We start from the raw sequence: 11,402 nt of genomic DNA on the forward strand, positions 1-11,402 counted from the left end.
AACTAGAGAGTTGTAGATATTTAAAATAGCTTTCTAGAAAGGTATCATACGTGATTTTTGGTTGAAAGATGCATTCTGTGGCTCTATTTTTGTGAAAGTTGTTTCTGCTGTCAATATGTTGAAGGTGCGATGATATATTATGCATGAGTGAATGTTCTTGCGTTCCTTTACGTGGATTATATTTATTTTCTGAGTTAATGGTTCAAGGGTCGCTCACCTAGCCGTAATTCCCTTGTAACCCGTGAATGTTGTGTTGTGAAGGTTGTTGTATAAAGAGTATGATAAGACTCTAGGATTGATTTTAGAGACTTAACAAAGAGAAAAGTGTAATAAACTCGCTTGCAAGTAAATGTGAATAATTGGACATAGGTCTGGTGAGGACTATGGACCATGAGAACGATGGTACCTTGCACGCGAGGGTGTTTTGTGGGTTGTACGGTGAGTCCCCACGTGATTGGCTGACTGCGGTCGCCTTGTGATTCTGTGGACGGACGGTGAGTCTGGCGGACGGTGAGTCCCCCCACATGATTGAGGGTTGTTCGGTGAGTCCCCTCCGAGATTTGTTCATCTGCGGATGATCGTGATTATGGCCATGGAAGTTTTGGTGGGTTGTGTGAAGTGAGATTCCGTTAGTAACTGACCCTTTCCCATAAAAGACATATAATGTACTTATATTATATATGTTGTTGTTGATTTTGTCATTATCATTCTTTTGTTGGACCTGACCCTGCTTGTTTGCTATGTGTTTGTTTGGGGGGGGTAGATGGTCGTGAAGATAATGGCGATGACTCATTCTTGGGAGTTGATGCTACGTGACGTGCCAATACTGGAGGACGACTACACTTTAGAGGAAGAGGAAGAGGCTAAGGAATAGGGTTTGGGTTGAGAGTCTTTTGTTTTCTGTTGGGGTTGAGAGTTTCCGAAGTGTTGGTATCGAAAAATTTTATTGCTTAAATTCGAATGAACAAGTTTTGATGTAATCTTTATTTTCATTCAGGCCTTTGTTTCGTACTCTTTACAGTTGGTTATTTAAAAAGTTTTACGAAGTTGGTTACTTCCGCGTGTTTTTTTTGGAAAGGTTATGTTTCAAGAGTTTTTGTAAAATGAAAGGTTTGTCATTAATTGAAGATTAATAAGTGAATCGACGAAAACTCTTTACGAAAATTGGTTAATTAGTTACTGTGTAACACTCGAGAAATCGGGGCGTTACATTGTGGTATCAGAGCCCCGGTTGAGAAACCAGAGCACTAAGGGTTTTGGGCTTACGAGTTTCCGAACTTGTGGTGTTTTGTTTTTGATAAAGGTGTTTTCAAAACTTCGCGGTGAGATTGGGTAGACTTGTGTGCTAAGATGTTTGCTTGACTGTGAGATTGTCTGATTAGTATCATTGCCTTGATACTTGAGACTAACTGTTTGATTATATTAAGATGTTTGAACTATGAGATCGTTTGATGGAATGTCAATCGAAGGAAGAGTGAGCTTTGGAATCCCTTTTGCGCCCCAAGGTGTACGCCTGTGTGCGTTTATGTGCACCTGTGCTATTGGTGAAGAAGAAGGACGGGAGGTCCAGATTGTGTGTGGATTACCGACAGCTGAATAAGGTGACAGTGAAGAACCGTTATCCGATGCCTCGGATAGACGACCTAATGGATCAACTTAGAGGAGCGGTGATCTTCTCGAAGATAGATCTTAAGTCAGGATACCATCAGATCCGAGTCAAGGAATCGGACATCTAGAAGACCGCATTCAGGACCCGATATGGGCATTATGAATATCTTGTGATGCCGTTTGGGGTTACTAATGCACCCGCAGTGTTTATGGACTACATGAACAGAGTGTTCAGGCCATTCCTGGACAAGTTCATGGTGGTGTTTATTGATGATATTTTGATTTACTCGAAGAGTAAGGAAGAACCCGAAGAGCATTTGCGTCAAGTGCTAGGAGTATTGCGGGAGAAGGAGCTATATGCGAACGGCTCAAAGTGTGAGTTTTGGATGGAGGAGGTGAAATTTTTGGGTCATGTCATATCAAGTCAGGGTGTGGCAGTGGATCCTAGCAAGATCGAGACGATTCTGTCATGGGAGCAACCAAAGACAGCAAGCGACATCAGAAGCTTTGTTGGGCTTGCTGGCTATTATAGACGATTCGTCAAAGATTATGCAAAGTTGACTTCGCCGTTGACCCAGTTGACAAAGAAGAATCAACCGTTTGCGTGGACGGAGAAGTGTGAGGCTAGTTTCCAGGATTTGAAGAAGCAGATGACCACCGCACCCATACTAGCTTTACCTAAGGAAGGAGAACCATATGACGTTTATTGTGACGCTTCACACAATGGGTTGGGTTGTGTAATGATGCAGGAGAAGAAAGTGATTGCTTATGCCTCGCGACAGCTGAAGATTCATGAGAAGAATTATCCTACGCATGACTTGGAGTTGGCTGCTATAGTTTATGCTCTCAAGATTTGGAGACACTACCTCTATGGCAGTACGTTCACGATCTACAGCGATCATAAGAGTTTAAAGTACTTATTTGATCAGAAGGATCTGAACATGAGGCAGCGGAGGTGGATGGAATTCCTGCAGGACTATTAGTTCACTCTACAGTACCATCCGGGGAAAAGCAATGTCGTAGCCGACGCTCTCAGCCGGAAGGCTATACATGTGTCCTCAATGATGGTCAAGGAGTTAGAACTGTTGGAGGCTTTCCGAGATCTGAGCTTGAACGTTAAGCTCGCACCAGGAAGACTGAGTTTCGGAATGGTGACGGTGTCAAGTGGACTTTTGGAAGAGATCAAGTCTAGACAAGAGACTGATGAAGGGATAGCTGAGTGGCGAGACCGTGTGACTCAGGGAAAGGCACCAGAGTTCTCTATTGGGAATGACAATATTCTGCGACGCAAGGGACGGATATGTGTGCCTGACGATGTAGAGATGAGAAGATTGATCCTGGATGAAGGACACAAGAGTAGACTGAGTATCCATCCCGTAATGAACAAGATGTATCAGGACTTGAAACTTCACTTCTGGTGGCCTGGGATGAAGAAGCAGGTTGCAGAGTATGTTTCTACTTGCTTGACATGTCAGAAAGCGAAGGTAGAGCATCAGAAGCCCGCAGGGAAGCTGCAACCAGTAGATGTCCCAGAGTGGAAGTGGGACAGTATTTCTATGGACTTCGCGACGGCGTTACCTTTAACTCGGAGGAAGTTCGATGCAATTTGGGTTGTTGTTGATCGTTTGACAAAGACCGCTCATTTTATCCCTATCAACCTGAAGTACAAGGTGGAGAAATTGGCGGAGATTTATGTGGCTGAGGTTGTGCGTCTACATGGTGTACCGACCAGCATCGTGTCAGACAGAGATCCGAGGTTTACCTCTCACTTTTGGGGAGCCTTGCAGCAGGCCCTCAGAACTACGTTGAGATTGAGCTCTGCCTATCATCCGCAAACCGATGGGCAGACAGAGAGGACAATCCAGTCGCTGGAAGATTTGCTACGGGCATGTGTGTTGGATCACAAGGGCAGTTGGGATGAGATGCTGCCATTGATCGAATTCACTTACAACAATAGTTTCCATGCGAGCATCGGCATGGCACCTTACGAAGCTTTGTACGGTCGGAGGTGTCGTACGCCCTTATGCTGGCATCAAGATGGAGAAAATTTGGTGATTGGCCCGGAATCGGTGCAACAGACCACCGAGGAAGTCAGGAGAATTCAGGAAAAGATGAGGACCGCGCAGAGTCGCCAAAAGAGTTACGCCGACAACCGACGAAAGGAGTTGGAATTTCAGGCCGGAGACCATGTCTTCTTGCGGGTTACCCCGATGACAGGTGTCGGAAGGGCAATCAAGTCCAAGAAGCTTACTCCGAAGTTTATTGGGTTATACCAGATCACGGAGCGAGTTGGACCGGTGGCGTACAGGATCGCCCTACCACCGTTCCTATCCAACATCCATGACGTTCTTCATGTGTCGCAGTTGCGGAAGTACATGGCAGATGATTCGCATGTGATTACGCCAGAAGATTTACAACTGAGAGATGATCTGACAATGGAGGTGCCACCCATCAAGATCGTCGACCGAAGCATAAAGCGCTTAAGAAGCAAGGAGGTGCCTTTAGTGAAGGTCGTGTGGAACCAAGAGACTGGTGATGCGACCTGGGAGTTAGAGGATAAGATGCGGAAGTCACATCCCGATTTATTTGTAAACCCTTAAGTTTCGAGGGCGAAACTATTTTAAGGGGGGTGGTATTGTAAGGCCCTAAGTTCAATTTGGAACAATTTTATGGAAGTTTGAATAAAATTGAAGTTTTAGCTAATGTTTGATAACTGGCAGATTAGAACTGTCAACTTGTGTGAATTTTTAGAGGGTCTTAAAGACTTCATTTGGGAAAACTTCCTTCATGAGAGCTGTAGACCTTCAAGTCTAGAAAATTCTCCAAGTGGTTTCGTGTCGATCCGATATCTGTAGCTCCAGATATCCCCGTTTTAGTGAACGTAGTTCCGGCTGTACAGTGCCAGCGGGATTATTACATTGTTTTTCTTCTAAGTCCGAATTTAATTATGAATTTACCTTTGAGGGCTTAGGTTTTAGTAAGTTTCAGGTCTGATTAGGTAATTAGACTGGTGGGTTAAGGTTGGACTTGGGTCGGGCTTGTGGAAAAACAAAACCCTAGCCCACTTGTGGGTTGCATGTGATTTTAGCCAAGGGGGGAAACCCTATTCTTCCACAATCAGAAAACAGAGATACACTACAGCACCTTCACGTGAAAAACAAAGAGAGAACGTGTGAGAGAAGAGAAGGGAGCCGCCGCCCAAGCCACCACCATTGTCGCCGGTCACGCGCGCGAGCAAGGGAGAGAGCGCGAATAGAGAGAGTTTCGCGAAGGAGAAGGAAGGTGAAGGAGACTTGGACAGCAAGAGATTGTTCTTCCAAACTTATTCTCTTCTCTTTTCAGATCAAGAATCAAGGTAAGGGCTGGTCCTAGGACTTGGGTAGTTTATTAGGGACTTGTTGCTATGTTTGTTTGTGAAGAATCTTGATTGTTGAGGGTTTGCATGAGGGTTTGGGTTGAAGGTTTGCTTGCTGTACTATTATCATATGAGACCTATGTGATTTGATTTTATTGCTGGAACATAGCTTAAAGCCTTGGGCTGAGATGGTTTATAGCTTAAACTAGAGGTGGGAGTTTCGCTGCCAGTTTCCTGTACTGGACAGCGGACTTCAGAGCCCCTTTTTACCTGTTTATGGTCATCAAATGAAAAAGTGATTAAAATGAAAGTTGTAGATTTTCGAAATATCTTCCCAGACATATAAAAAACATAATTTTTGGTTTAGTAATGTGATCTGGGGGTCGTGTTTAGTAACTGTCACACCTGCTGTCTTCCTGTTCCGGACAGTTAGCTTTAAGGCCTAATATCACCTAATTCTGGGACTCAAATGAACAAGTGTGTAACTAGAGAGTTGTAGATATTTAAAATAGCTTTCTAGAAAGATATCATACGTGATTTTTGGTTGAAAGATGCATTCTGTGGCTCTATTTTTGTGAAAGTTGTTTCTGCTGTCAATATGTTGAAGTTGCGATGATATATTATGCATGAGTGAATGTTCTTGCGTTCCTTTACGTGGATTATATTTATTTTCTGAGTTAATGGTTCAAGGGTCGCTCACCTAGCCGCAATTCCCTTGTAACCCGTGAATGTTGTGTTGTGAAGGTTGTTGTATAAAGAGTATGATAAGACTCTAGGATTGATTTTAGAGACTTAACAAAGAGAAAAGTGTAATAAACTCGCTTGCAAGTAAATGTGAATAATTGGACATAGGTCTGGTGAGGACTATAGACCATGAGAACGATGGTACCTTGCACGCGAGGGTGTTTTGTGGGTTGTACGGTGAGTCCCCACGTGATTGGCTGACTGCGGTCGCCTTGTGATTCTGTGGACGGACGGTGAGTCTGGCGGACGGTGAGTCCCCCCACATGATTGAGGGTTGTACGGTGAGTCCCCTCCGAGATTTGTTCATCTGCGGATGATCGTGATTATGGCCATGGAAGTTTTGGTGGGTTGTGTGAAGTGAGATTCCGTTAGTAACTGACCCTTTCCCATAAAAGACATATAATGTACTTATATTATATATGTTGTTGTTGATTTTGTCATTATCATTCTTTTGTTGGACCTGACCCTGCTTGTTTGCTATGTGTTTGTTTGGGGGGGGGTAGATGGTCGTGAAGATAATGGCGATGACTCATTCTTGGGAGTTGATGCTACGTGACGTGCCAATACTGGAGGACGACTACACTTTAGAGGAAGAGGAAGAGGCTAAGGAATAGGGTTTGGGTTGAGAGTCTTTTGTTTTCTGTTGGGGTTGAGAGTTTCCGAAGTGTTGGTATCGAACAATTTTATTGCTTAAATTCGAATGAACAAGTTTTGATGTAATCTTTATTTTCATTCAGGCCTTTGTTTCGTACTCTTTACAGTTGGTTATTTAAAAAGTTTTACGAAGTTGGTTACTTCCGCGTGTTTTTTTTGGAAAGGTTATGTTTCAAGAGTTTTTGTAAAATGAAAGGTTTGTCATTAATTGAAGATTAATAAGTGAATCGACGAAAACTCTTTACGAAAATTGGTTAATTAGTTACTGTGTAACACTCGAGAAATCGGGGCGTTACAAATATCATAAGTTAATATCACATCACAAGTCTCCATATATAATATAATCATCATGTCAATTAGGGTTTTACCCCATTTCCCCTAAACATTAGTTCTACACAATTCTCGCATGTAAACCAATCATTGACCAAACCCTAGAGGGTATTAGGGTTCGGTCACACCACATAACATAACAATAAGTCCATGCTTTTCATAACTTCAATAATAAAATCAGCAACAAATCATCAACTCAACTTGTAGTTGAAAGAAAACGAGAAAAGTCGTCGGAAACCCCAAAATAGGGTTCGGCCGTGGCCTCTTTGAGCCTAGGGTTTTTCAAAAAATTTGATCATGCTTGCTCAAGTCTCATGGGCCAAATCCAGCAAGGTTTCCATCATTAAACATCATCAAATAATCAGATCTAGTACATGTTATTCATCACAATTTAGATCTATGCGAAAATAGTGAAAATAGCAAGGTTTTGTCATGTAATCATCATGGATCAAAGCATCAAGCAACAAGGCATGGCAAAACAGACCCTTCACATAATAAGCATGCTTGAAAGAATACTCAATCATACATACAAACCCCTCATGTTAAGAATCACCCATAGACATAACTTTTCTCATAAAATTTTCACATAAAATCATGCAATTTCAACATGTTTTCTCCTAGACTCTACCCTTACTAGATCAGCCCTCACCTTAGCCTTAGGAATATGAAAAGAACATGAAAAGATGAAGAGGTTGGTCCTTGCTTCCTCCTTGCTCGAGTCCACCTTCCTCCTCTTGATCTCCTTCACAAACTTTCTCTTCTTCCCCTTGCTCTCTGATGAGGACAAGGACAAGGACAAGGGTCATGGAGCCCTAAAAGGACTTGGAGGACCAATGACAAGGGCTAGAGCTAAAAAGGCCAAAGAGACTCTTCAGCAAGTAGTGGCAACCATTCTTGAAGACAAAGTGGTAGAAGAGATGGAACCAAAAATCATGATGATCATTCAGGCCCAAGAAGAAGAGCCAGCCCACGCATAGGGGCTGCCATGTGATGTTCTGTTTTATTTTATTTCAATAAAAATGCAAAGGACCAATTGAATAAGTTGGATCCAAATGCATTATGTTGCTGAATTTTATTTTAGTGTGTTTAATCCACTTCAAGTGGTGTGTGTTTGCATGTGGCGCATGAAGGGCTTAAAGGGAGGGATCCATTCCTTTCTTAAAACTCTTTGAATGTGTTTGAATTTCAATAAGTTCTGAATGGAGGAGTTACATCAGCAAAGTCAAAGGATTGAAGAGCTTTCAAAGCCAAGAATGGAGTTACAAAGAAAGGGAAATTAAGTTCATAAAGAGCATTGAATGCTATATTCCCTGGTCAGAATAACAATCAAGAAAGGGAGTTACATGAAGCAATCAGCCACTAAAAACACGTTCAGGGCTGAAGCATATCACTATCTTCCTCTTTTAATTTGTAACTCCTAGCCTAGGATTCTTCTAGAGAAATTACACCTCATCATTTTTTTGTAACTAGGCTGAATTTCCTTCTTCTTTATAAGGACCACTCCTTCAATGTAATAGACAGATTATGAATGAATTAGTATTTTCTTTTCTGAGTGATTCAGATTTGTGAGAGTGATTCTCATAGTTCTTGAGTGATTCAAGAATTAGGCTTATCAAGGGTTTGTCACCACCTTTGTGTGAAGTCTTCATCTTCCATTTCACTAAAACTTCCCCTCTTTTCTGTCCATTTCCCTTCCATCACGAAATTCTTCTTCTTCTTTCTCACATTTCAGAGTTCTCATCATCCAAGATCAATCCTAGACGATCCATTGCAGCCCTTGCATCAACTTGGGGCGTATCACTCTCTTTCTCAAAGAATTTCTCTCTTCTCTCTGTGCTGGAGTGTTTCTCACGTGAACAGTAGTAGGTTTTCCTTTGCACTAAGTTTTTGTGATAAACAGAAAAGAAAATCCCCCCTCAACACCTTAACCAAAAACCGGCGGCTCCCTTAGTCTAAGATTAGGGTTTTTTTTTCTTCTTTCTCTCTATTTCTTACCCAAGCCCAAACCCAATCAATTATTACTCTTAATCACTGTTCCGTGCTAGAACATAGAGAGGAAAGGTAGTACCCAAAGTGTGAGGAAAGTGATGTGAATGCTTAGAGAGAGAAACTCTAACCGCTTAGAGAGAGAAAATATAACTGAATTTCAATGCTATTATTTCTCAAATGAGCTAAGAGTACCTTACAATTGGTATTCCCCTTCTATTTATAGAGGTGGAGTTAGGCTTTGGCGCCTTTAGTATGTCTAAATGGGTCAGTTGGGCTTCGGGAAGGGAGGCCCAAGGTCATGGCGTTTCCTACGCCCAAGGTCAGGTCTCCTGGGCGAGGGACCCTGGGGTCTCGCCCAGTCCACAAGTCCACAAGACATCGAGCTCGAAGCATGAGAGCTAAGTGTGTCTTTAAGCAAGAAACAAGGCGATAGCCCTAAGGATGCCGACCAAAACTTAAAAACATAAAATCTAGAAGTGAAAAACGATGGCCAACATGGCCTGATAAATAAAGCCTTTTGCAATCGACACTTTAGCGACCTTCAACTGCGCCCTCTTCTTCCTGGCAACCCCAGTCCACAAGCAGGCTTGTGGCGGCGACTTTTAGTCCACCCGCCTCAACATAGTTATGCATGTGCCTTGAATCGTGACACTCTGTCGCGTGTTGTGTCCATCCCACGCGTCGAGCCTTGAAGTGACGCCAGGGTCAGTAAATCCACAGAATCTCAACCGCTACCTTTGACATGTCCCTTCCAGTCATGTCACAACTTTGACAATTTGAGTTTTAACCAATCGGCAGCAATCGCTGCAGCTTATCATTTAATGCGTCTTTCTCACTCTCCAAAATTTCGCAACTGCAATCATGTCATTTCCTGACGTCATGGGGCACAACCTCTCTTGTTTCTCCACATCTCTCGGTAACCGTCCACAACTTCTTCCTACACGTTCCCTTCTGCACGTCACTCCCCGCTTATAACAGCATTATCTCACTAACCCCTTTCGTTCCTTTACGATTATGAACCTTTGCTTCTTCACCCTTACGCGAACTTGTCCAATGTCAAAATTACCTTTATTCCTTGCAATCCCTCTGCAATGACTCCAAAGCGCCAGACCAAAATTTCCAAACGTAATGTCGTCGCTGCCACCCCTCTCCGGTACGTTCCTCCTGTTCTCCCGCCCCCTCCAGGAGGCGTTCCTCTTGAAGAAAAAGACGTCATTGCCTTCCGAACGAGGACTTGGAAATCTTTAAGTGCTCCTGCCGCAAGGGCTTTGCTCGCCGGGAAAATTCCTAACCAACGGTCAAGTTTGAAAAAAGAATCGTCCATTTGGGAGATTTCCATAGAATCCGGCGGATTTTGTCATGAGAAACCTCTTGGCAAGCTTACGTATGTCAGTGCCTGCTCACCCCTTGAACGCCCTTGGCTTCGTCCGAAAGACGACTTCGTGGGTGCTCCTCACTTCTTTTACGTGTATGGGTATATGTTCACAAATTTGAAGATTAAATTTCTTTTTTCCCTTTTTATCTACTCCGTTCTTCACAATATCAATGTGGCTCCTAGTCAACTTCATCCCAACAGTTGGGCCTTCCTCCGGTGTTTCGAAATTCTCTGCGACGCGATTCACCAGGAACCTGAACCTTCGACCTTCTTTTATTTCTATCGCGTATTTGTCCAGCCCTCCCCGCAGCGCAGCTGGGTTTCCCTGGAAGCTAGGCCTGGTCGTCAGCGTTCCAACCCTATCTGGCCTAGCATCACGGTCGATTTAGCCCGGAAATTCTTCAGAGTTGTGGTGTCCCACGAATATCCTGAGGTTTTCACACACAGAGATGGCACCGCTCGATTTCCTTTCTACTGGACTCAGGGCGCGCGCCAAATAATTGACCCGTCTGAGGACTCCCTCACTCCTGAACACAAGGCTGTCATCGACTTTCTAGCCCGTCTCGCCGTTTCAGACTGCTCTCGCGTGATTGGTAAATCTTCCTCTTCTACCCCTCTCGTTCTTTCTATTTTCTACCAGCTTACCTTTTCCTTTTTTTTATTTTTAGGACAAACTCACCGTGCCGATGAGGAGCTTCTGGCGGCCTTTGAGAAGAAAAATAACGTCTCCTTTCCCCCTCGAATAAATTTGAAAGGTTACAAGGTGTCTCTGTTGAGAATCCAGGAGAGCGGAAAACGACCCCTTGGCGAGGAGGATCTTCTCCCTTCCCCGAAAAGGTTGAATTCCAGCAAGCCTTTAGGGACGATTCCAGCCCAACACGGTCTTGTCGACGACTCACTTTCCCGTCCAACAGCTATCTCGTCGCCACTTGGTCCAAACCTGACGTCTTCCGCCAACGCCCCTCCTCCACCTGCTCATACTTCCACCCCCTCCTCAGGGTCTGTGAGTCGGGGATTACTGTATTCTTTAACTTTGACATCAGCCCAAATGGCGCGAATGGATGAAGTTGTTAAGCAGCGTGGTTTGGATAATGTCTCTGAAGGGGCTGTGGCGGGAGTTCTCCACGCGTTCCACTACTATAGGTGTTCCACCCAGGATGCTGACGAATTATGATCCGAAGTGGCGCGCCTTCGCGCTCTCAATTCTCAACTTGCTGAGGATCGCGAAGTGCTCGTCGCTCAACAGATCGCCAAGGAAAACTCCTTTTCCAAAGAGCTAGCCGAGCATTCCGCTCGTGCTGAAGTTAGCTTAGAGTTTCGAGATAGGAGAATTTCTGAATTGGAGAA

This window comes from Lotus japonicus, chromosome 2 (genome assembly GCF_012489685.1).
Source record: "Lotus japonicus ecotype B-129 chromosome 2, LjGifu_v1.2".
In the NCBI taxonomy this organism is placed as follows: Eukaryota; Viridiplantae; Streptophyta; class Magnoliopsida; order Fabales; family Fabaceae; genus Lotus; species Lotus japonicus.